Source organism: Spea bombifrons, chromosome 3, assembly GCF_027358695.1.
Source record: "Spea bombifrons isolate aSpeBom1 chromosome 3, aSpeBom1.2.pri, whole genome shotgun sequence".
Taxonomy (NCBI): Eukaryota; Metazoa; Chordata; class Amphibia; order Anura; family Pelobatidae; genus Spea; species Spea bombifrons.
In genome coordinates, this window is record NC_071089.1 from 3,023,835 (window position 1) to 3,048,101 (window position 24,267).

General features: G+C 44.0%; 9 non-coding genes across 9 annotated transcripts; all 9 read right to left on the minus strand.

Annotated features, from left to right (window-relative positions):
* Positions 1 to 7,006: 7,006 nt before the first annotated feature.
* On the minus strand, positions 7,007 to 7,121 carry LOC128488137 (U5 spliceosomal RNA). Its single transcript, XR_008353574.1, has one exon. It is a non-coding gene; the product is annotated as a U5 spliceosomal RNA (small nuclear RNA).
* A 1,622-nt stretch (positions 7,122 to 8,743) lies between these two features.
* LOC128488089 (U5 spliceosomal RNA) lies at positions 8,744 to 8,858 on the minus strand. The gene has a single exon (XR_008353528.1). It is a non-coding gene; the product is annotated as a U5 spliceosomal RNA (small nuclear RNA).
* Positions 8,859 to 10,481: 1,623 nt separating this feature from the next.
* LOC128488102 (U5 spliceosomal RNA) lies at positions 10,482 to 10,596 on the minus strand. The gene has a single exon (XR_008353540.1). It is a non-coding gene; the product is annotated as a U5 spliceosomal RNA (small nuclear RNA).
* Positions 10,597 to 12,219: 1,623 nt separating this feature from the next.
* On the minus strand, positions 12,220 to 12,334 carry LOC128488091 (U5 spliceosomal RNA). The gene has a single exon (XR_008353529.1). It is a non-coding gene; the product is annotated as a U5 spliceosomal RNA (small nuclear RNA).
* Positions 12,335 to 13,957: 1,623 nt separating this feature from the next.
* LOC128488232 (U5 spliceosomal RNA) lies at positions 13,958 to 14,072 on the minus strand. Its single transcript, XR_008353663.1, has one exon. It is a non-coding gene; the product is annotated as a U5 spliceosomal RNA (small nuclear RNA).
* A 1,624-nt stretch (positions 14,073 to 15,696) lies between these two features.
* Positions 15,697 to 15,811, minus strand: LOC128487884 (U5 spliceosomal RNA). Its single transcript, XR_008353330.1, has one exon. It is a non-coding gene; the product is annotated as a U5 spliceosomal RNA (small nuclear RNA).
* Positions 15,812 to 19,376: 3,565 nt separating this feature from the next.
* Positions 19,377 to 19,491, minus strand: LOC128488092 (U5 spliceosomal RNA). Its single transcript, XR_008353530.1, has one exon. It is a non-coding gene; the product is annotated as a U5 spliceosomal RNA (small nuclear RNA).
* A 1,623-nt stretch (positions 19,492 to 21,114) lies between these two features.
* Positions 21,115 to 21,229, minus strand: LOC128488093 (U5 spliceosomal RNA). The gene has a single exon (XR_008353531.1). It is a non-coding gene; the product is annotated as a U5 spliceosomal RNA (small nuclear RNA).
* A 1,623-nt stretch (positions 21,230 to 22,852) lies between these two features.
* LOC128488155 (U5 spliceosomal RNA) lies at positions 22,853 to 22,967 on the minus strand. The gene has a single exon (XR_008353591.1). It is a non-coding gene; the product is annotated as a U5 spliceosomal RNA (small nuclear RNA).
* Positions 22,968 to 24,267: the final 1,300 nt, after the last annotated feature.

Genomic DNA, 24,267 nt, shown 5'->3' on the forward strand with positions numbered 1-24,267 from the left:
AGCAATCTTTTTGATCTATCGTTAACAACAGCAAAGAAGCCCAGCAAACGCCAGGCATCAAAAAATTGATTAAGACTCATGGTCGTTCCTCCCCACGGAAATCTTTAGTAAAAGGCTCTTTTATTATCATAATGCAACTTTACAATTAAACGCAGTGGGTTACATTAAAAGAACACGAATAAAACAAACACAATGGACAAAAAGCCTAAAATAAATACATAACATAAAAGCATTAAAAACTAGCTACAAAACCAGTTAAAATGCATAAAATGTTAATAAGACAGCATACAATTCCACATTTTTAAATTCCACAGTGTCATAGCTCTTGGACTTCCTATTCGTTTACAATCACATAAAAAGTAAATGTGCATAAAACTGATGGCAAGTTTAAGACAGTCCACAATCAAAATCTCACTTTGTCTGTAAAGTAAAATATTTCTCGCTTTCCACAGCGCTTCCTTAATACAGTTGATTTTCTGCCACAAAATCCGGGATTTTTCCCCACTTGGGCAGGAAAAAAGGCCATAAAAAATGCCCTCAAGTGTCAGATCTTTAAGGCCACAAATCCAACATAAAATAGGCCGAGCCTTGTCCCAAACGCCTCTGGCAAAGGCGCAGGTCCAAAAAATATGCTGCACCGACTCTACACCCCTACAGCCAGCTCTGGGACAGAGGGAGCTCGGAACCAGGCCACGACTGTTTCCGAGCTACCGGGTCGGCAGGCATTCAGTAACCACCTGCCACGCCAAATCCCTTTGTAAAGGTGTAAGGTACGGCGCAGACACATTACCCCATACTGTCCGTGACTTCTCGCTACTCAAATTACTCACACGCTCTATAACTTCACCCTGTAAAATGGCAGTCGTTACTTTCTTTGCGTCGTTTAAAATCACGGAAGGGAGGGTGTGAAGACGAAATAACTGAATAATCTTATCTAAAAACTCATACTGCCATGGGGGGAATAAAAGGACAGGCCTAGTCAAGGGTAAGAAATAAAAAGCGTGCTTCCTAAAAACATATCCTGCTGCGTACCTTAAAAAACAGGCAAACGTTGTGGAATCATTAAAGTGCTTAAAACATAATACAAAATACTTGATATATAAGAACAGTTTAAGATCCGGCATCCCTTTTCCGCCATTACAAGGCAACTTACAAACGACATCCCTTTTTAACCTTTCCATGCGGGAATTCCATAAAAACATAAAACATATCCGTATTAGTTTTTTAACATAAAATTCCGTAGGGGGGTAAATCAAAGCCACATATAACATAATGGGTAATAAAATTGCTTTAATAATTAAAATCTTACCCTCCATTGTAAGTTGCCGGGATGCCCACAGTGCCACTTTTTGATTCAGTTTATTTATGACGAGCTCCCATGATTTGTGTCCGTCATTCTTTTTATCAAAAATGATTCCTAAAATCTTAACACTGTCCCTTTGTGTCGGGACCGCAGTTATTTGGCTGCAGTCCCAATCACCCAAGATAAAATAGTCACATTTCCGTAAATTAAGTTTAAAACCGGACACACGGCAAAAATCTGCTGTGACTTTCATAGCTCTCCTAACGGACTCCGGGGTTGCGCAATACACACTCACGTCGTCCATATACCCCAGAGCCTTAACTTGAGCTCCCGCTCCACCTGGGATAGGGACACCCCGTAAAAATTTATCTGCTCGTAGGGAGGCTAAAAGAGGCTCAATGGCACAAATAAAAAGGAGTGGGGACAAAGGACATCCCTGCTTAACTCCTGAACACAGTTCCACCTTTTTAGTTAAAAAGCCATTGATTGATACCTGACTAAAAGAGCCATGATATAAAACCTGTATGTTTCGAATAAAAGTATCTGGGAACCCCATCACCTTTAAAACAGTAAAAAGGAAGTCATGGGACACTCTGTCAAAAGCTTTCATAAAATCCAGTGATAAAATTGCCAAGCTCTGCTTCCTCTCCTGCTGGTACCAGATCAGATCTCTAATAACTCCCAGGTGCTCCCAGATTGCCCTCCCGGGAACACCGCAGACCTGATCAGGATGCACTATTTTATCAATAACGCTTTTCATTCTATTTGCTAAAATCTTTGCTAAAATCTTATAATCTACATTAAGGAGGGTGATTGGCCTCCAATTCTCCAAATTGTCCTTCTCACCCTTCTTTAAAAGCAAAGAAATCACACCTCCCCTCCACGAAGGAGGGAGCTCAGAAACATGCAAAGCTTCAGTAAAAACATTGAAAAGATCGCCCTGAAAAATACTCCAAAAACAATTATAAAACTCAATAGGGAGACCATCAGCACCTGGAGATTTGCCTCTGGAAAGACTCTTAGCAGCTTGATCTACCTCCATGAGAGTGACTTCCATACTCAGACCAGCCTTGTCCACCTCTTCCAATGCAGAAGACAAATTCCCCAAGACAACAGGTAAAACGGAGCGATCTATATGTTTCTCATTAAAAAGCTTCTGATAAAAATCGTGGGTGACTGATAAAATCTCGTGCATATCTACTTTGCCGTCCACAGACGGAACGAGCTCTTTCTTTCGTGCCAGCTGACGGAAGAAGTACCGAGTGCACTTCTCTCCTTCCTCCACATGCCGGACTCGAGAATTAAAAATAATACTTTTACCTTTGGCCATTAAAAACTTCTTGATATCCGTCCTTAATGCAACAATTAATGGCTCAATATCAGCCACCCCAGCTTCCTGTAGCTTATAAAAAGTTTGCAACTGCGTATTAAAACACTTAAAAACCTTCTGTCTCTCTCTTTGCTTCCTCTTACCAGCTCTGATAAAAAAGGACTTAATTTTACCTTTAATACCTTCCCACCATGTTAAAAAGGGCTGAGCAGGATCCTTTTGCACGCGCCAAAGATTATAACAATTTATAAATTGCAATCTTATGGCCTCGTCTTCTAATAAAAGCGTGTTCAATTTCCAAAAGGTCCTGCGTGATCTAGCTTCAACCGGAGCCCTCATAAAAACTTGCAACATACAGTGATCAGAAAATACATTAGCCTCTAAAACAGCATTTTGCAAATTAAAACAGGGAGAAGAGAAGATAAAATCAATGCGCGAGCTCACTTGGGAACTCGACCACGTAAAACCAGGCTCAATAGCGTGTATTTTCCTCCAAGCGTCGCGTAAATTGAAATCAGTAATAAAATGGTTCAGCTGATAAGAGGTTTTGTCGTGCTTCCTATTAGCATCCCCACCACGCCTAGCTTCTCCCAACAGAATGCAATTAAAATCACCTCCCATAATCAGCGGGGACGCACCTGTAGCAAAGAGAGAGACCGTATCAAAAAGGGCACTGCGTTCATTTTTATCTGGCGGAGCATAAACATTTATAAAACGTATGTTAAAACCTTTAAAATCCACATCCGTTAAAAGCGCTCTGCCAGGAGCCACTTCAGTAATAGAATTTAAAAGAACATCGTGAGTCTTAAAAAGGATCCCAACTCCAGCATTCTTGTTCTCATTGGACCCAGACCAATAAGAGGGACCCGCGGTCCAGTCCCTCTTAATATGGCCATAAGATAGTCCATGGGATAATCCACATTCTTGTAAAAGAAACACATCGATGTTCAAAGTCAATAAATACGTAAATAACGCGACTCTTCTTGCTGGGTTTTTTAAACTCCTCACATTTAGCGAGGCAACGGAAATATTTGCCATAGAAAAAGCAATCAACAACTCTTCCTATGCAGCCCTCCACCGTCTGAGTCCGTGGTATCCGATATAGATGGTAAAAAGGATAATTCCTCCTCTGAACTTGAGACGTCCATAATCAGCTGGGACCCAAGAATAGGCAAATTCCCAGGCTCAGCAGCCACAGACCAGGTATCTTCCACAGCCCCTCCAGGTGCTGGATCAAATTCCATCCTCCGCTCAGACATTAATTCCGCAGATGCAAGAAATCCACCGTCGTGGCCTGGTTCAGACTGCACTCCGGGTCTCCCCTTTGTGCCATCCCCCCGGGCCACACGGAAAAGGTCGGATACAGATACCTCGGCAGATTCCCTTACTGGCAGGACCTCTCCGACCACATCTTTCTCATCCTGAGCAGAGTCTGTCTTTTCTGGAACTGGATCAGCAGCCGCCATGGACGATGAAACAATCTCTGCTGGAGAGGAGGATCGGACTTCCCGAGACTCAGACTCCACGCTTTCAGGAACAGCAGTCTCTAGAAACGGACCTAAAGCGGGACTTAAAGAAACATTAGGATCCGCGGGTCCCTCTGCCAGGGAGGGATCCGTTGGACCCAAAGCAGCAACCTTCCGTCTTTTAGCCCCTCGCTGTTCCAGACCCCCACTTTTTTTAGCCAGTGGGTCTTCTGAGGGCCGCATAGCACGAGTCAAAGTAGGTGGGATAACCACAGGAGCTTCAGCAGGCACCCTTGCCCCAGGCCCGCCTGCAACCAAGGCAGCCCACGACTGCCGAGGCTTTGTGGGGCAGTCACGGTACATGTGACCAGCCTGGCCACACCCGTTGCACATTGTAGGTTTATCACAGTCTGGTGTTAAGTGACCCCTCTGACCACAATTCCTACACAAAGGGCGGGGGTCGGCTGTACATTTCGCCTGGGTGTGGCCGTAACCTCCACATCTCCTACATACAAAGGGCATCCCTGGATAAAAACAATAACCCCGATGGCTTCCTATGGAAAAACTGGAAGGAGGATGCATAATCCCTCCAATTCCCTCTGGGTGTTCTTTAAATTTGACAAAAAATCTACGTTTGCCAGTCCAGATTCCAAAGTCATTAGTGACTCTCTTTGCTCCAGTAACAGAGGTACAAAACCGCATAAGCCACATAGTCACAGCTTCTTCCGGAACAAACGGATTAAACATATGGACCGTAATAGGAATTTCCTCACCTCCGTATAACATAATAAAAACGAGGCCGTCTAATCGTGGATCGCTGATGTGATCTTTCAAGGTCTTGAAAAACTGATGACATTTTCCAATAGAGTCCAGCGTGACTGTAAAAATCCCCTTCACCGGATCTTGCAAGCAAAAGATGTCTGCATACTGGACTCCAAGAACCGTCTTCAACACGACCTCCACGACGAACTTCAAGTTCTTCTCCTCCCGGTCTGCATCAGGAACCTCGATACGAAACGAATTGCGAAGTCTTCCTTCCTTCACGGAAGGAAACTTGATGGTCGCTGGCATTCTACCTTGCCTTGGTACTAAAACCCAGTCTCTACAACAGACTCTATCGGGACCCCCTATAGCAGCATCTTGCTTAAGACACCCTAGGATGACAACGAAAGAAGGCCGAGGGCCGAAATCCGCCTGAAGCAGAGACCTACAGGTCTCAGTTTAGTTCCTCCACAACCCAAACAAGCCGCAAAGTTTATTCGGTCTGAAGAGAAACCAGAGTATACCCAAGCATGCCGCAGGGCAACGGCCCGGCCACAGGCAGTGCTCCTCGAGGTTAAGGTGTGTTTAATGAATCCCACCCAGCTCTTGCCTGATCATTGGAACCTTTAACACATGCAAAACACAATTGCAAAGGGATTGGAACTATTTAATATTGGGCTGTTTTAAAGTCTTATTAAACTAACAATAAGGCGGGGCGTTTCTCGGTGCATCATGGGTATTCAAATGAGGCGGCAGCTCAAACAAACCTTCCAGCAGTCTTAGTGACTGGGGCGCGAGGTTGCTTCTTTGAAACAATGTTGTTTGCGTTAAGAAAAGAAAAGCTGAAGATTGTAACTCCCCCACCGCTTACCTACGGGGGTCCGCAACTTCCCCTTCTGCTGCAGCCACCAGAAGTTCCTGGCACACATTCTTTGGGCTGTGTTACAAGGTTAGGGGTAAGGCTTCGGGATGGAATCTGATTACTACTCTTTTTTCCAATCGTGGCGTGCTGAACCCATCGGCTTCACAAATACCAAGTTGCCTGATGCTGTTTCCTTTGAAAGCAAATATATCTTTTCCACAAATCCAATCTTTCTAATTAAACCACCTTTCCAAAGTTAGCGGTTAGAAACGTTTAAGCATGGAAAGGTTTGGTGATAGAGCTTGGGTTAGGGGCGGGTTAAGCTCATGGCTTTGAAGAGGCCCAGTTACAGTTAGCGTCGGAGTACTGTTAATGGTTTACGGTTGACAGTTTAGGGTTAGGTAAGGCTTAGAATCCTTCCCCATTGTGGCGTGTTTAGCCCATCCTTTTCACAAACACCAAAAAAGCCTGATTTCCTTCAATTTCTTTTTGTCTTAAGCAGCATCGCCAGTGCCAACATTTTGCACCTAAGATTATAAAAAGTACCTAACAAAATTGTTTTTGTATTAAAACTGCGGCGGGAAGAAAACGCACAAAATCTCGGACAGTTCACCATACGGCCTTGCGACGAACGAGCAAAAGGCTCACTAACGGCAGCGCACGGACGACCGGACTCCCCAGCACCGCCACAAAGAAGGAGCGCAGCACGGCATCGGAGCGGCAAAAGTCAATCCAAACACGGCAGACTAGACACTTTGCCAAAAATGAAGTCTGCAACCTGATCTTTCCACACGCATAGAGCTTCCCAACTCGTGTCGGAAAGCTTTTAAACAAATAGCAAAAAAGCTATGATCACTGAACGTACAGAGGGCGCATTAGTCCTTTCCATGCTGAAAACCGGCCCCTTAAGCGTGTGGTGAGTACTTTTTCCAGATGTTTCACTATTGATATTTGAGGAAATGAATAATACAACTGCACATGTGAGGAACAGAGATCTCAATGTTAAACATTTAAGGACAGTTGTTCTTTTTTTTTGGTTTGTTTATTATCATAAAGAACAATTGGGAATATGCTTGAAAGCATGTGTACAGGCTTATTTGCATACAGTCTGGAGGGCGTGGTCTAACTCTGCCTCATTAAAGCATTTCTACAACCCCAAACAGTACATAGCATGACACAGGCAGGATATTTTGCGCTTCTGGATGCGACGCAGCCCTTAGCCAGGACGAAGCTTGCGACTAAAGCAAGCAATCTTTTTGATCTATCGTTAACAACAGCAAAGAAGCCCAGCAAACGCCAGGCATCAAAAAATTGATTAAGACTCATGGTCGTTCCTCCCCACGGAAATCTTTAGTAAAAGGCGAAAGATTTATTCAGTCTGAAGAGAAACCAGAGTATACCCAAGCATGCCGCAGGGCAACGGCCCGGCCACAGGCAGTGCTCCTCGAGGTTAAGGTGTGTTTAATTAATCCCACCCAGCTCTTGCCTGATCATTGGAACCTTTAACACATGCAAAACACAATTGCAAAGGGATTGGAACTATTTAATATTGGGCTGTTTTAAAGTCTTATTAAACTAACAATAAGGCGGGGCGTTTCTCGGTGCATCATGGGTATTCAAATGAGGCGGCAGCTCAAACAAACCTTCCAGCAGTCTTAGTGACTGGGGCGCGAGGTTGCTTCTTTGAAACAATGTTGTTTGCGTTAAGAAAAGAAAAGCTGAAGATTGTAACTCCCCCACCGCTTACCTACGGGGGTCCGCAACTTCCCCTTCTGCTGCAGCCACCAGAAGTTCCTGGCACACATTCTTTGGGCTGTGTTACAAGGTTAGGGGTAAGGCTTCGGGATGGAATCTGATTACTACTCTTTTTTCCAATCGTGGCGTGCTGAACCCATCGGCTTCACAAATACCAAGTTGCCTGATGCTGTTTCCTTTGAAAGCAAATATATCTTTTCCACAAATCCAATCTTTCTAATTAAACCACCTTTCCAAAGTTAGCGGTTAGAAACGTTTAAGCATGGAAAGGTTTGGTGATAGAGCTTGGGTTAGGGGCGGGTTAAGCTCATGGCTTTGAAGAGGCCCAGTTACAGTTAGCGTCGGAGTACTGTTAATGGTTTACGGTTGACAGTTTAGGGTTAGGTAAGGCTTAGAATCCTTCCCCATTGTGGCGTGTTTAGCCCATCCTTTTCACAAACACCAAAAAAGCCTGATTTCCTTCAATTTCTTTTTGTCTTAAGCAGCATCGCCAGTGCCAACATTTTGCACCTAAGATTATAAAAAGTACCTAACAAAATTGTTTTTGTATTAAAACTGCGGCGGGAAGAAAACGCACAAAATCTCGGACAGTTCACCATACGGCCTTGCGACGAACGAGCAAAAGGCTCACTAACGGCAGCGCACGGACGACCGGACTCCCCAGCACCGCCACAAAGAAGGAGCGCAGCACGGCATCGGAGCGGCAAAAGTCAATCCAAACACGGCAGACTAGACACTTTGCCAAAAATGAAGTCTGCAACCTGATCTTTCCACACGCATAGAGCTTCCCAACTCGTGTCGGAAAGCTTTTAAACAAATAGCAAAAAAGCTATGATCACTGAACGTACAGAGGGCGCATTAGTCCTTTCCATGCTGAAAACCGGCCCCTTAAGCGTGTGGTGAGTACTTTTTCCAGATGTTTCACTATTGATATTTGAGGAAATGAATAATACAACTGCACATGTGAGGAACAGAGATCTCAATGTTAAACATTTAAGGACAGTTGTTTTTTTTTTTGGTTTGTTTATTATCATAAAGAACAATTGGGAATATGCTTGAAAGCATATGTACAGGCTTATTTGCATACAGTCTGGAGGGCGTGGTCTAACTCTGCCTCGTTAAAGCATTTCTACAACCCCAAACAGTACATAGCATGACGCAGGCAGGATATTTTGCGCTTCTGGATGCGAAGCAGCCCTTAGCCAGGACGAAGCTTGCAACTAAAGCAAGCAATCTTTTTGATCTATTGTTAACAACAGCAAAGAAGCCCAGCAAACGCCAGGCATCAAAAAATTGATTAAGACTCATGGTCGTTCCTCCCCACGGAAATCTTTAGTAAAAGGCGAAAGATTTATTCGGTCTGAAGAGAAACCAGAGTATACCCAAGCATGCCGCAGGGCAACGGCCCGGCCACAGGCAGTGCTCCTCGAGGTTAAGGTGTGTTTAATTAATCCCACCCAGCTCTTGCCTGATCATTGGAACCTTTAACACATGCAAAACACAATTGCAAAGGGATTGGAACTATTTAATATTGGGCTGTTTTAAAGTCTTATTAAACTAACAATAAGGCGGGGCGTTTCTCGGTGCATCATGGGTATTCAAATGAGGCGGCAGCTCAAACAAACCTTCCAGCAGTCTTAGTGACTGGGGCGCGAGGTTGCTTCTTTGAAACAATGTTGTTTGCGTTAAGAAAAGAAAAGCTGAAGATTGTAACTCCCCCACCGCTTACCTACGGGGGTCCGCAACTTCCCCTTCTGCTGCAGCCACCAGAAGTTCCTGGCACACATTCTTTGGGCTGTGTTACAAGGTTAGGGGTAAGGCTTCGGGATGGAATCTGATTACTACTCTTTTTTCCAATCGTGGCGTGCTGAACCCATCGGCTTCACAAATACCAAGTTGCCTGATGCTGTTTCCTTTGAAAGCAAATATATCTTTTCCACAAATCCAATCTTTCTAATTAAACCACCTTTCCAAAGTTAGCGGTTAGAAACATTTAAGCATGGAAAGGTTTGGTGATAGAGCTTGGGTTAGGGGCGGGTTAAGCTCATGGCTTTGAAGAGGCCCAGTTACAGTTAGCGTCGGAGTACTGTTAATGGTTTACGGTTGACAGTTTAGGGTTAGGTAAGGCTTAGAATCCTTCCCCATTGTGGCGTGTTTAGCCCATCCTTTTCACAAACACCAAAAAAGCCTGATTTCCTTCAATTTCTTTTTGTCTTAAGCAGCATCGCCAGTGCCAACATTTTGCACCTAAGATTATAAAAAGTACCTAACAAAATTGTTTTTGTATTAAAACTGCGGCGGGAAGAAAACGCACAAAATCTCGGACAGTTCACCATACGGCCTTGCGACGAACGAGCAAAAGGCTCACTAACGGCAGCGCACGGACGACCGGACTCCCCAGCACCGCCACAAAGAAGGAGCGCAGCACGGCATCGGAGCAGCAAAAGTGAATCCAAACACGGCAGACTAGACACTTTGCCAAAAATGAAGTCTGCAACCTGATCTTTCCACACGCATAGAGCTTCCCAACTCGTGTCGGAAAGCTTTTAAACAAATAGCAAAAAAGCTATGATCACTGAACGTACAGAGGGCGCATTAGTCCTTTCCATGCTGAAAACCGGCCCCTTAAGCGTGTGGTGAGTACTTTTTCCAGATGTTTCACTATTGATATTTGAGGAAATGAATAATACAACTGCACATGTGAGGAACAGAGATCTCAATGTTAAACATTTAAGGACAGTTGTTTTTTTTTTTTGGTTTGTTTATTATCATAAAGAACAATTGGGAATATGCTTGAAAGCATATGTACAGGCTTATTTGCATACAGTCTGGAGGGCGTGGTCTAACTCTGCCTCGTTAAAGCATTTCTACAACCCCAAACAGTACATAGCATGACGCAGGCAGGATATTTTGCGCTTCTGGATGCGACGCAGCCCTTAGCCAGGACGAAGCTCGCAACTAAAGCAAGCAATCTTTTTGATCTATCGTTAACAACAGCAAAGAAGCCCAGCAAACGCCAGGCATCAAAAAATTGATTACGACTCATGGTCGTTCCTCCCCACGGAAATCTTTAGTAAAAGGCGAAAGATTTATTCGGTCTGAAGAGAAACCAGAGTATACCCAAGCATGCCGCAGGGCAACGGTCCGGCCACAGGCAGTGCTCCTCGAGGTTAAGGTGTGTTTAATTAATCCCACCCAGCTTTTGCCTGATCATTGGAACCTTTAACACATGCAAAACACAATTGCAAAGGGATTGGAACTATTTAATATTGGGCTGTTTTAAAGTCTTATTAAACTAACAATAAGGCGGGGCGTTTCTCGGTGCATCATGGGTATTCAAATGAGGCGGCAGCTCAAACAAACCTTCCAGCAGTCTTAGTGACTGGGGCGCGAGGTTGCTTCTTTGAAACAATGTTGTTTGCGTTAAGAAAAGAAAAGCTGAAGATTGTAACTCCCCCACCGCTTACCTACGGGGGTCCGCAACTTCCCCTTCTGCTGCAGCCACCAGAAGTTCCTGGCACACATTCTTTGGGCTGTGTTACAAGGTTAGGGGTAAGGCTTCGGGATGGAATCTGATTACTACTCTTTTTTCCAATCGTGGCGTGCTGAACCCATCGGCTTCGCAAATACCAAGTTGCCTGATGCTGTTTCCTTTGAAAGCAAATATATCTTTTCCACAAATCCAATCTTTCTAATTAAACCACCTTTCCAAAGTTAGCGGTTAGAAACGTTTAAGCATGGAAAGGTTTGGTGATAGAGCTTGGGTTAGGGGCGGGTTAAGCTCATGGCTTTGAAGAGGCCCAGTTACAGTTAGCGTCGGAGTACTGTTAATGGTTTACGGTTGACAGTTTAGGGTTAGGTAAGGCTTAGAATCCTTCCCCATTGTGGCGTGTTTAGCCCATCCTTTTCACAAACACCAAAAAAGCCTGATTTCCTTCAATTTCTTTTTGTCTTAAGCAGCATCGCCAGTGCCAACATTTTGCACCTAAGATTATAAAAAGTACCTAACAAAATTGTTTTTGTATTAAAACTGCGGCGGGAAGAAAACGCACAAAATCTCGGACAGTTCACCATACGGCCTTGCGACGAACGAGCAAAAGGCTCACTAACGGCAGCGCACGGACGACCGGACTCCCCAGCACCGCCACAAAGAAGGAGCGCAGCACGGCATCGGAGCGGCAAAAGTCAATCCAAACATGGCAGACTAGACACTTTGCCAAAAATGAAGTCTGCAACCTGATCTTTCCACACGCATAGAGCTTCCCAACCCGTGTCGGAAAGCTTTTAAACAAATAGCAAAAAAGCTATGATCACTGAACGTACAGAGGGCGCATTAGTCCTTTCCATGCTGAAAACCGGCCCCTTAAGCGTGTGGTGAGTACTTTTTCCAGATGTTTCACTATTGATATTTGAGGAAATGAATAATACAACTGCACATGTGAGGAACAGAGATCTCAATGTTAAACATTTAAGGACAGTTGTTTTTTTTTTTTGGTTTGTTTATTATCATAAAGAACAATTGGGAATATGCTTGACAGCATATGTACAGGCTTATTTGCATACAGTCTGGAGGGCGTGGTCTAACTCTGCCTCGTTAAAGCATTTCTACAACCCCAAACAGTACATAGCATGACACAAGCAGGATATTTTGCGCTTCTGGATGCGACGCAGCCCTTAGCCAGGACGAAGCTTGCGACTAAAGCAAGCAATCTTTTTAATCTATCGTTAACAACAGCAAAGAAGCCCAGCAAACGCCAGGCATCAAAAAATTGATTAAGACTCATGGTCGTTCCTCCCCACGGAAATCTTTAGTAAAAGGCGAAAGATTTATTCGGTCTGAAGAGAAACCAGAGTATACCCAAGCATGCCGCAGGGCAACGGCCCGGCCACAGGCAGTGCTCCTCGAGGTTAAGGTGTGTTTAATTAATCCCACCCAGCTCTTGCCTGATCATTGGAACCTTTAACACATGCAAAACACAATTGCAAAGGGATTGGAACTATTTAATATTGGGCTGTTTTAAAGTCTTATTAAACTAACAATAAGGCGGGGCGTTTCTCGGTGCATCATGGGTATTCAAATGAGGCGGCAGCTCAAACAAACCTTCCAGCAGTCTTAGTGACTGGGGCGCGAGGTTGCTTCTTTGAAACAATGTTGTTTGCGTTAAGAAAAGAAAAGCTGAAGATTGTAACTCCCCCACCGCTTACCTACGGGGGTCGGCAACTTCCCCTTCTGCTGCAGCCACCAGAAGTTCCTGGCACACATTCTTTGGGCTGTGTTACAAGGTTAGGGGTAAGGCTTCGGGATGGAATCTGATTACTACTCTTTTTTCCAATCGTGGCGTGCTGAACCCATCGGCTTCACAAATACCAAGTTGCCTGATGCTGTTTCCTTTGAAAGCAAATATATCTTTTCCACAAATCCAATCTTTCTAATTAAACCACCTTTCCAAAGTTAGCGGTTAGAAACGTTTAAGCATGGAAAGGTTTGGTGATAGAGCTTGGGTTAGGGGCGGGTTAAGCTCATGGCTTTGAAGAGGCCCAGTTACAGTTAGCGTCGGAGTACTGTTAATGGTTTACGGTTGACAGTTTAGGGTTAGGTAAGGCTTAGAATCCTTCCCCATTGTGGCGTGTTTAGCCCATCCTTTTCACAAACACCAAAAAAGCCTGATTTCCTTCAATTTCTTTTTGTCTTAAGCAGCATCGCCAGTGCCAACATTTTGCACCTAAGATTATAAAAAGTACCTAACAAAATTGTTTTTGTATTAAAACCGCGGCGGGAAGAAAACGCACAAAATCTCGGACAGTTCACCATACGGCCTTGCGACGAACGAGCAAAAGGCTCACTAACGGCAGCGCACGGACGACCGGACTCCCCAGCACCGCCACAAAGAAGGAGCGCAGCACAGCATCGGAGCGGCAAAAGTCAATCCAAACACGGCAGACTAGACACTTTGCCAAAAATGAAGTCTGCAACCTGATCTTTCCACACGCATAGAGCTTCCCAACTCGTGTCGGAAAGCTTTTAAACAAATAGCAAAAAAGCTATGATCACTGAACGAACGGAGGGCGCATTAGTCCTTTCCATGCTGAAAACCGGTCCCTTAAGCGTGTGGTGAGTACTTTTTCCAGATGTTTCACTATTGATATTTGAGGAAATGAATAATACAACTGCACATGTGAGGAGCAGAGATCTCAATGTTAAACATTTAAGGACAGTTGTTTTTTTTTTTTGGTTTGTTTATTATCATAAAGAACAATTGGGAATATGCTTGACAGCATATGTACAGGCTTATTTGCATACAGTCTGGAGGGCGTGGTCTAACTCTGCCTCGTTAAAGCATTTCTACAACCCCAAACAGTACATAGCATGACACAGGCAGGATATTTTGCGCTTCTGGATGCGACGCAGCCCTTAGCCAGGACGAAGCTTGCGACTAAAGCAAGCAATCCTTTTGATCTATCGTTAACAACAGCAAAGAAGCCCAGCAAACGCCAGGCATCAAAAAATTGATTAAGACTCATGGTCGTTCCTCCCCACGGAAATCTTTAGTAAAAGGTGAAAGATTTATTCGGTCTGAAAAGAAACCAGAGTATACCCAAGCATGCCGCAGGGCAACGGCCCGGCCACAGGCAGTGCTCCTCGAGGTTAAGGTGTGTTTAATTAATCCCACCCAGCTCTTGCCTGATCATTGGAACCTTTAACACATGCAAAACACAATTGCAAAGGGATTGGAACTATTTAATATTGGGCTCTTTTAAAGTCTTATTAAACTAACAATAAGGCGGGGCGTTTCTCGGTGCATCATGGGTATTCAAATGAGGCGGCAGCTCAAACAAACCTTCCAGCAGTCTTAGTGACTGGGGCGCGAGGTTGCTTCTTTGAAACAATGTTGTTTGCGTTAAGAAAAGAAAAGCTGAAGATTGTAACTCCCCCACCGCTTACCTACGGGGGTCCGCAACTTCCCCTTCTGCTGCAGCCACCAGAAGTTCCTGGCACACATTCTTTGGGCTGCGTTACAAGGTTAGGGGTAAGGCTTCGGGATGGAATCTGATTACTACTCTTTTTTCCAATCGTGGCGTGCTGAACCCATCGGCTTCACAAATACCAAGTTGCCTGATGCTGTTTCCTTTGAAAGCAAATATATCTTTTCCACAAATCCAATCTTTCTAATTAAACCACCTTTCCAAAGTTAGCGGTTAGAAACGTTTAAGCATGGAAAGGTTTGGTGATAGAGCTTGGGTTAGGGGCGGGTTAAGCTCATGGCTTTGAAGAGGCCCAGTTACAGTTAGCGTCGGAGTACTGTTAATGGTTTACGGTTGACAGTTTAGGGTTAGGTAAGGCTTAGAATCCTTCCCCATTGTGGCGTGTTTAGCCCATCCTTTTCACAAACACCAAAAAAGCCTGATTTCCTTCAATTTCTTTTTTGTCTTAAGTAGCATCGCCAGTGCCAACATTTTGCACCTAAGATTATAAAAAGTACCTAACAAAATTGTTTTTGTATTAAAACTGCGGCGGGAAGAAAACGCACAAAATCTCGGACAGTTCACCATACGGCCTTGCGACGAACGAGCAAAAGGCTCACTAACGGCAGCGCACGGACGACCGGACTCCCCAGCACCGCCACAAAGAAGGAGCGCAGCACGGCATCGGAGCGGCAAAAGTCAATCCAAACACGGCAGACTAAACACTTTGCCAAAAATGTAGTCTGCAACCTGATCTTTCCACACGCATAGAGCTTCCCAACTCGTGTCGGAAAGCTTTTAAACAAATAGCAAAAAATCTATGATCACTGAACGTACAGAGGGCGCATTAGTCCTTTCCATGCTGAAAACCGGCCCCTTAAGCGTGTGGTGAGTACTTTTTCCAGATGTTTCACTATTGATATTTGAGGAAATGAATAATACAACTGCACATGTGAGGAACAGAGATCTCAATGTTAAACATTTAAGGACAGTTGTTTTTTTTTTTTGGTTTGTTTATTATCATAAAGAACAATTGGGAATATGCTTGAAAGCATATGTACAGGCTTATTTGCATACAGTCTGGAGGGCGTGGTCTAACTCTGCCTCGTTAAAGCATTTCTACAACCCCAAACAGTACATAGCATGACACAGGCAGGATATTTTGCGCTTCTGGATGCGACGCAGCCCTTAGCCAGGACGAAGCTTGCGACTAAAGCAAGCAATCTTTTTGATCTATCGTTAACAACAGCAAAGAAGCCCAGCAAACACCAGGCATCAAAAAATTGATTAAGACTCATGGTCGTTCCTCCCCACGGAAATCTTTAGTAAAAGGCGAAAGATTTATTCGGTCTGAAGAGAAACCAGAGTATACCCAAGCATGCCGCAGGGCAACGGCCCGGCCACAGGCAGTGCTCCTCGAGGTTAAGGTGTGTTTAATTAATCCCACCCAGCTCTTGCCTGATCATTGGAACCTTTAACACATGCAAAACACAATTGCAAAGGGATTGGAACTATTTAACCCCTTCGCGACCTTTGCCGGTTCAGGACCGTCATGACAAGAAGGTCACTAAATGACCTTTGACGGTCCTGAACCGTCAAAAAGTTAAATAAGCTTAGAAAGTGATCAAGGATCACTTTCTTCGCTTAAACGGCCTTGCTGCAATGCCTCGATGTCGAGGCATTCAGCAAGGCCGAGATCGGCATCGGGGGCCATGTCTGGCCCCTCCCCGGGGCGTCAACAGCCGCCATACATTGTATGGCGGCGGACGCCCGTTTTAAAAGCGTTTAGGAGGCGATCAACGATCGCCTCCTAATCTTAAATGGTGTCGCTGGAATGCCTCGATCAGGAGGCATCCAGCGACACCAAACACTTACCTTTAGGTGGGCTGTGACCGCTCCGGAGAGCGGTCACAGCCGCAGCTGCCGGTGATCTTCGCCATCAAGTAAGATGGCGGCGGCCCGGGAAATAAAACAAGAGAGACGAAAAAGTTCGCTAGAGGGTCTCCAGACCCTCTAGAGAACTGGCTCCACTTGCTGGTTGAATACAGGTACTGCATTCAACCATGCAAGTCAATGGAGCCCAGCTTTCTAATCACTATGTGATTAGTAAAATATTCAAAAAAAAATGGAAAAAAAAATGAAAAAAAAAAAAAAAAATGTGCTAACATTTAAAAATAATTATGCAGTGATGTCACTAGATGAACCATCCAGTACCAGCAAAATGTGTAAAAAAAAATATAAAAAAAGTATTAAAAAAATAAAAAAAAATAAAAAAATAAAGTTTATTATTTTGAGCAAGTGCTAAAATTTCTCAAAAATCTCAAAGAGTTAAAATAAAAACACTTCAAATACCCAAGGGGTGTCTAATATATAAAAAAAAATGGCTGATGGGGTAAATTGGAGTGGCCTAGCTCACAGATAGGGCATAGGTACAGACTGACCAAAATGGAGAAAAAAAGCGCACTTCCCAAATGTGGCATTTTAAATCTGAAACAACCCGACAAACCCATGCATGTCGGGTATCACTGCACTCAGGAGATGTTCCTGAACACATATTGGGGGGTTGTTTGACAGTGACATATACCAGAACCTGTATATCTATAACTAAAGTACAATTTGTGTGAAAAAAATTACTATTACAAAGTTTGACAAAGTGTAGTTCTATAATTGGTGCATGGAAAGGGTTAAAATAACAGCATTCGGAATACCCTGGGGTGTCTAGTTTTCCAAAATATATGGTTTGAATGGGTTAAATTTAATTATCCGGCTTCAAAGATATTCCAAAGAGGAGATGGAGGCAGAATGACCAAATGACCACCTGAATTACGCATGCCCCAAAAGTAGCCTTTTACCAGCCAAACAATCTGACAAACCCATGCATGTGGGGTATCGCTGTACTCAGGAGATGTTCCTGAACACACATTGGGGTGTTGTTTGACTGTGACATATACCAGAACCTGTATATCTATAACTAAAGTACAATTTGTGTGGAAAAAAAAATAAAAAAAATTACTATTACAAAGTTTGACAAAGTGTAGTTGTATAATTGGTGCATGGAAAGGGTTAAAATTACAGCATTTGGAATACCCTGGGGTGTCTAGTTTTCAAAAATATATGGTTTGAATGGGTTAAATTGAGTTAACCAGCTTCAAAGATCTTCCAAAGAGGAGATGGAGGCAGACTGACCAGATTTGTTAAAAAAGATTTGGAAATCATAAAACGCTGCTTGTACTTATTGCCCTATAACGTACAAAAAACAGCAAAAAAACATAAAAACATTGGGTATCTCTAAACTCAGGACAAGTAGTAGAATCTATTTAGCTAGTTTTTTTACTTGCTTTTTTAGGTGAGTAAAATATTTTTCAAATAAAAGTCATAAAATGTCTTTTTTTTCAATTTTTCACCATGTTTTTTTTATTTTTTTTATAGTAAATAAGATGATACAATCAAAATAATGGTATCTGAAGAAAGCCCATCTTGTCCTGAAAAAAACAATATATAACTTATGTGGGTACACTAAATGGGTGAGGAGAAAATTACACCTGAACACAAGCACCACAAAAGAGTCAAAACAGCCTCAGTCCCACAGGGTAGAAAACGAAAAATGAGCCCGGTCCTTAAGGGGTTAATATTGGGCTGTTTTAAAGTCTTATTAAACTAACAATAAGGCGGGGCGTTTCTCGGTGCATCATGGGTATTCAAATGAGGCGGCAGCTCAAACAAACCTTCCAGCAGTCTTAGTGACTGGGGCGCGAGGTTGCTTCTTTGAAACAATGTTGTTTGCGTTAAGAAAAGAAAAGCTGAAGATTGTAACTCCCCCACCGCTTACCTACGGGGGTCCGCAACTTCCCCTTCTGCTGCAGCCACCAGAAGTTCCTGGCACACATTCTTTGGGCTGCGTTACAAGGTTAGGGGTAAGGCTTCGGGATGGAATCCGATTACTACTCTTTTTTCCAATCGTGGCGTGGTGAACCCATCGGCTTCACAAATACCAAGTTGCCTGATGCTGTTTCCTTTGAAAGCAAATATATCTTTTCCACAAATCCAATCTTTCTAATTAAACCACCTTTCCAAAGTTAGCGGTTAGAAACGTTTAAGCATGGAAAGGTTTGGTGATAGAGCTTGGGTTAGGGGCGGGTTAAGCTCATGGCTTTGAAGAGGCCCAGTTACAGTTAGCGTCGGAGATTATAAAAAGTACCTAACAAAATTGTTTTTGTATTAAAACCGCGGCGGGAAGAAAACGCACAAAATTTCGGACAGTTCACCATACGGCCTTGCGACGAACGAGCAAAAGGCTCACTAACGGCAGCGCACGGACGACCGGACTCCCCAGCACCGCCACAAAGAAGGAGCGCAGCACGGCATCGGAGCGGCAAAAGTCAATCCAAACACGGCAGACTAGACACTTTGCCAAAAATGAAGTCTGCAACCTGATCTTTCCACACGCATAGAGCTTCCCAACTCGTGTCGGAAAGCTTTTAAACAAATAGCAAAAAAGCTATGATCACTGAACGTACAGAGGGCGCATTAGTCCTTTCCATGCTGAAAACCGGCCCCTTAAGCGTGTGGTGAGTACTTTTTCCAGATGTTTCACTATTGATATTTGAGGAAATGAATAATACAACTGCACATGTGAGGAACAGAGATCTCAATGTTAAACATTTAAGGACAGTTGTTTGTTTTTTTTGGTTTGTTTATTATCATAAAGAACAATTGGGAATATGCTTGAAAGCATATGTACAGGCTTATTTGCATACAGTCTGGAGGGCGTGGTCTAACTCTGCCTCGTTAAAGCATTTCTACAACCCCAAACAGTACATAGCATGACACAGGCGGGATATTTTGCGCTTCTGGATGCGAAGCAGCCCATAGCCAAGACAAAGCTTGCGACTAAAGCAAGCAATCCTTTTGATCTATCGTTAACAACAGCAAAGAAGCCCAGCAAACGCCAGGCATCAAAAAATTGATTAAGACTCATGGTCGTTCCTCCCCACGGAAATCTTTAGTAAAAGGCGAAAGATTTATTCGGTCTGAAGAGAAACCAGAGTATACCCAAGCATGCCGCAGGGCAACGGCCCGGCCACAGGCAGTGCTCCTCGAGGTTAAGGTGTGTTTAATTAATCCCACCCAGCTCTTGCCTGATCATTGGAACCTTTAACACATGCAAAACACAATTGCAAAGGGATTGGAACTATTTAATATTGGGCTGTTTTAAAGTCTTATTAAACTAACAATAAGGCGGGGCGTTTCTCGGTGCATCATGGGTATTCAAATGAGGCGGCAGCTCAAACAAACCTTCCAGCAGTCTTAGTGACTGGGGCGCGAGGTTGCTTCTTTGAAACAATGTTGTTTGCGTTAAGAAAAGAAAAGCTGAAGATTGTAACTCCCCCACCGCTTACCTACGGGGGTCCGCAACTTCCCCTTCTGCTGCAGCCACCAGAAGTTCCTGGCACACATTCTTTGGGCTGTGTTACAAGGTTAGGGGTAAGGCTTCGGGATGGAATCTGATTACTACTCTTTTTTCCAATCGTGGCGTGCTGAACCCATCGGCTTCACAAATACCAAGTTGCCTGATGCTGTTTCCTTTGAAAGCAAATATATCTTTTCCACAAATCCAATCTTTCTAATTAAACCACCTTTCCAAAGTTAGCGGTTAGAAACGTTTAAGCATGGAAAGGTTTGGTGATAGAGCTTGGGTTAGGGGCGGGTTAAGCTCATGGCTTTGAAGAGGCCCAGTTACAGTTAGCGTCGGAGTACTGTTAATGGTTTACGGTTGACAGTTTAGGGTTAGGTAAGGCTTAGAATCCTTCCCCATTGTGTCGTGTTTAGCCCATCCTTTTCACAAACACCAAAAAAGCCTGATTTCCTTCAATTTCTTTTTGTCTTAAGCAGCATCGCCAGTGCCAACATTTTGCACCTAAGATTATAAAAAGTACCTAACAAAATTGTTTTTGTATTAAAACCGCGGCGGGAAGAAAACGCACAAAATCTCGGACAGTTCACCATACGGCCTTGCGACGAACGAGCAAAAGGCTCACTAACGGCAGCGCACGGACGACCGGACTCCCCAGCACCGCCACAAAGAAGGAGCGCAGCACGGCATCGGAGCGGCAAAAGTCAATCCAAACACGGCAGACTAGACACTTTGCCAAAAATGAAGTCTGCAACCTGATCTTTCCACACGCATAGAGCTTCCCAACTCGTGTCGGAAAGCTTTTAAACAAATAGCAAAAAAGCTATGATCACTGAACGTACGGAGGGCGCATTAGTCCTTTCCATGCTGAAAACCGGCCCCTTAAGCGTGTGGTGAGTACTTTTTCCAGATGTTTCACTATTGATATTTGAGGAAATGAATAATACAACTGCACATGTGAGGAACAGAGATCTCAATGTTAAACATTTAAGGACAGTTGTTTTTTTTTTTTGGTTTGTTTATTATCATAAAGAACAATTGGGAATATGCTTGACAGCATATGTACAGGCTTATTTGCATACAGTCTGGAGGGCGTGGTCTAACTCTGCCTCGTTAAAGCATTTCTACAACCCCAAACAGTACATAGCATGACACAGGCAGGATATTTTGCGCTTCTGGATGCGATGCAGCCCTTAGCCAGGACGAAACTTGCGACTAAAGCAAGCAATCTTTTTGATCTATCGTTAACAACAGCAAAGAAGCCCAGCAAACGCCAGGCATCAAAAAATTGATTAAGACTCATGGTCGTTCCTCCCCACGGAAATCTTTAGTAAAAGGCGAAAGATTTATTCGGTCTGAAGAGAAACCAGAGTATACCCAAGCATGCCGCAGGGCAACGGCCCGGCCACAGGCAGTGCTCCTCGAGGTTAAGGTGTGTTTAATTAATCCCACCCAGCTCTTGCCTGATCATTGGAACCTTTAACACATGCAAAACACAATTGCAAAGGGATTGGAACTATTTAATATTGGGCTGTTTTAAAGTCTTATTAAACTAACAATAAGGCGGGGCGTTTCTCGGTGCATCATGGGTATTCAAATGAGGCGGCAGCTCAAACAAACCTTCCAGCAGTCTTAGTGACTGGGGCGCGAGGTTGCTTCTTTGAAACAATGTTGTTTGCGTTAAGAAAAGAAAAGCTGAAGATTGTAACTCCCCCACCGCTTACCTACGGGGGTCCGCAACTTCCCCTTCTGCTGCAGCCACCAGAAGTTCCTGGCACACATTCTTTGGGCTGTGTTACAAGGTTAGGGGTAAGGCTTCGGGATGGAATCTGATTACTACTCTTTTTTCCAATCGTGGCGTGCTGAACCCATCGGCTTCACAAATACCAAGTTGCCTGATGCTGTTTCCTTTGAAAGCAAATATATCTTTTCCATAAATCCAATCTTTCTAATTAAACCACCTTTCCAAAGTTAGCGGTTAGAAACGTTTAAGCATGGAAAGGTTTGGTGATAGAGCTTGGGTTAGGGGCGGGTTAAGCTCATGGCTTTGAAGAGGCCCAGTTACAGTTAGCGTCGGAGTACTGTTAATGGTTTACGGTTGACAGTTTAGGGTTAGGTAAGGCTTAGAATCCTTCCCCATTGTGGCGTGTTTAGCCCATCCTTTTCACAAACACCAAAAAAGCCTGATTTCCTTCAATTTCTTTTTGTCTTAAGCAGCATCGCCAGTGCCAACATTTTGCACCTAAGATTATAAAAAGTACCTAACAAAATTGTTTTTGTATTAAAACTGCGGCGGGAAGAAAACGCACAAAATCTCGGACAGTTCACCATACGGCCTTGCGACGAACGAGCAAAAGGCTCACTAACGGCAGCGCACGGACGACCGGACTCCCCAGCACCGCCACAAAGAAGGAGCGCAGCACGGCATCGGAGCGGCAAAAGTCAATCCAAACACGGCAGACTAGACACTTTGCCAAAAATGAAGTCTGCAACCTGATCTTTCCACACGCATAGAGCTTCCCAACTCGTGTCGGAAAGCTTTTAAACAAATAGCAAAAAAGCTATGATCACTGAACGTACAGAGGGCGCATTAGTCCTTTCCATGCTGAAAACCGGCCCCTTAAGCGTGTGGTGAGTACTTTTTCCAGATGTTTCACTATTGATATTTGAGGAAATGAATAATACAACTGCACATGTGAGGAACAGAGATCTCAATGTTAAACATTTAAGGACAGTTGTTTTTTTTTTTTGGTTTGTTTATTATCATAAAGAACAATTGGGAATATGCTTGACAGCATGTGTACAGGCTTATTTGCATACAGTCTGGAGGGCGTGGTCTAACTCTGCCTCATTAAAGCATTTCTACAACCCCAAACAGTACATAGCATGACACAGGCAGGATATTTTGCGCTTCTGGACGCGACGCAGCCCTTAGCCAGGACGAAGCTTGCGACTAAAGCAAGCAATCTTTTTGATCTATCGTTAACAACAGCAAAGAAGCCCAGCAAACGCCAGGCATCAAAAAATTGATTAAGACTCATGGTCGTTCCTCCCCACGGAAATCTTTAGTAAAAGGCGAAAGACTTATTCGGTCTGAAGAGAAACCAGAGTATACCCAAGCATGCCGCAGGGCAACGGCCCGGCCACAGGCAGTGCTCCTCGAGGTTAAGGTGTGTTTAATTAATCCCACCCAGCTCTTGCCTGATCATTGGAACCTTTAACACATGCAACACACAATTGCAAAGGGATTGGAACTATTTAATATTGGGCTGTTTTAAAGTCTTATTAAACTAACAATAAGGCGGGGCGTTTCTCGGTGCATCATGGGTATTCAAATGAGGCGGCAGCTCAAACAAACCTTCCAGCAGTCTTAGTGACTGGGGCGCGAGGTTGCTTCTTTGAAACAATGTTGTTTGCGTTAAGAAAAGAAAAGCTGAAGATTGTAACGCCCCCACCGCTTACCTACGGGGGTCCGCAACTTCCCCTTCTGCTGCAGCCACCAGAAGTTCCTGGCACACATTCTTTGGGCTGTGTTACAAGGTTAGGGGTAAGGCTTCGGGATGGAATCTGATTACTACTCTTTTTTCCAATCGTGGCGTGCTGAACCCATCGGCTTCACAAATACCAAGTTGCCTGATGCTGTTTCCTTTGAAAGCAAATATATCTTTTCCACAAATCCAATCTTTCTAATTAAACCACCTTTCCAAAGTTAGCGGTTAGAAACGTTTAAGCATGGAAAGGTTTGGTGATAGAGCTTGGGTTAGGGGCGGGTTAAGCTCATGGCTTTGAAGAGGCCCAGTTACAGTTAGCGTCGGAGTACTGTTAATGGTTTACGGTTGACAGTTTAGGGTTAGGTAAGGCTTAGAATCCTTCCCCATTGTGGCGTGTTTAGCCCATCCTTTTCACAAACACCAAAAAAGCCTGATTTCCTTCAATTTCTTTTTGTCTTAAGCAGCATCGCCAGTGCCAACATTTTGCACCTAAGATTATAAAAAGTACCTAACAAAATTGTTTTTGTATTAAAACCGCGGCGGGAAGAAAACGCACAAAATCTCGGACAGTTCACCATACGGCCTTGCGACGAACGAGCAAAAGGCTCACTAACGGCAGCGCACGGACGACCGGACTCCCCAGCACCGCCACAAAGAAGGAGCGCAGCACGGCATCGGAGCGGCAAAAGTCAATCCAAACACGGCAGACTAGACACTTTGCCAAAAATGAAGTCTGCAACCTGATCTTTCCACACGCATAGAGCTTCCCAACTCGTGTCGGAAAGCTTTTAAACAAATAGCAAAAAAGCTATGATCACTGAACGTACGGAGGGCGCATTAGTCCTTTCCATGCTGAAAACCGGCCCCTTAAGCGTGTGGTGAGTACTTTTTCCAGATGTTTCACTATTGATATTTGAGGAAA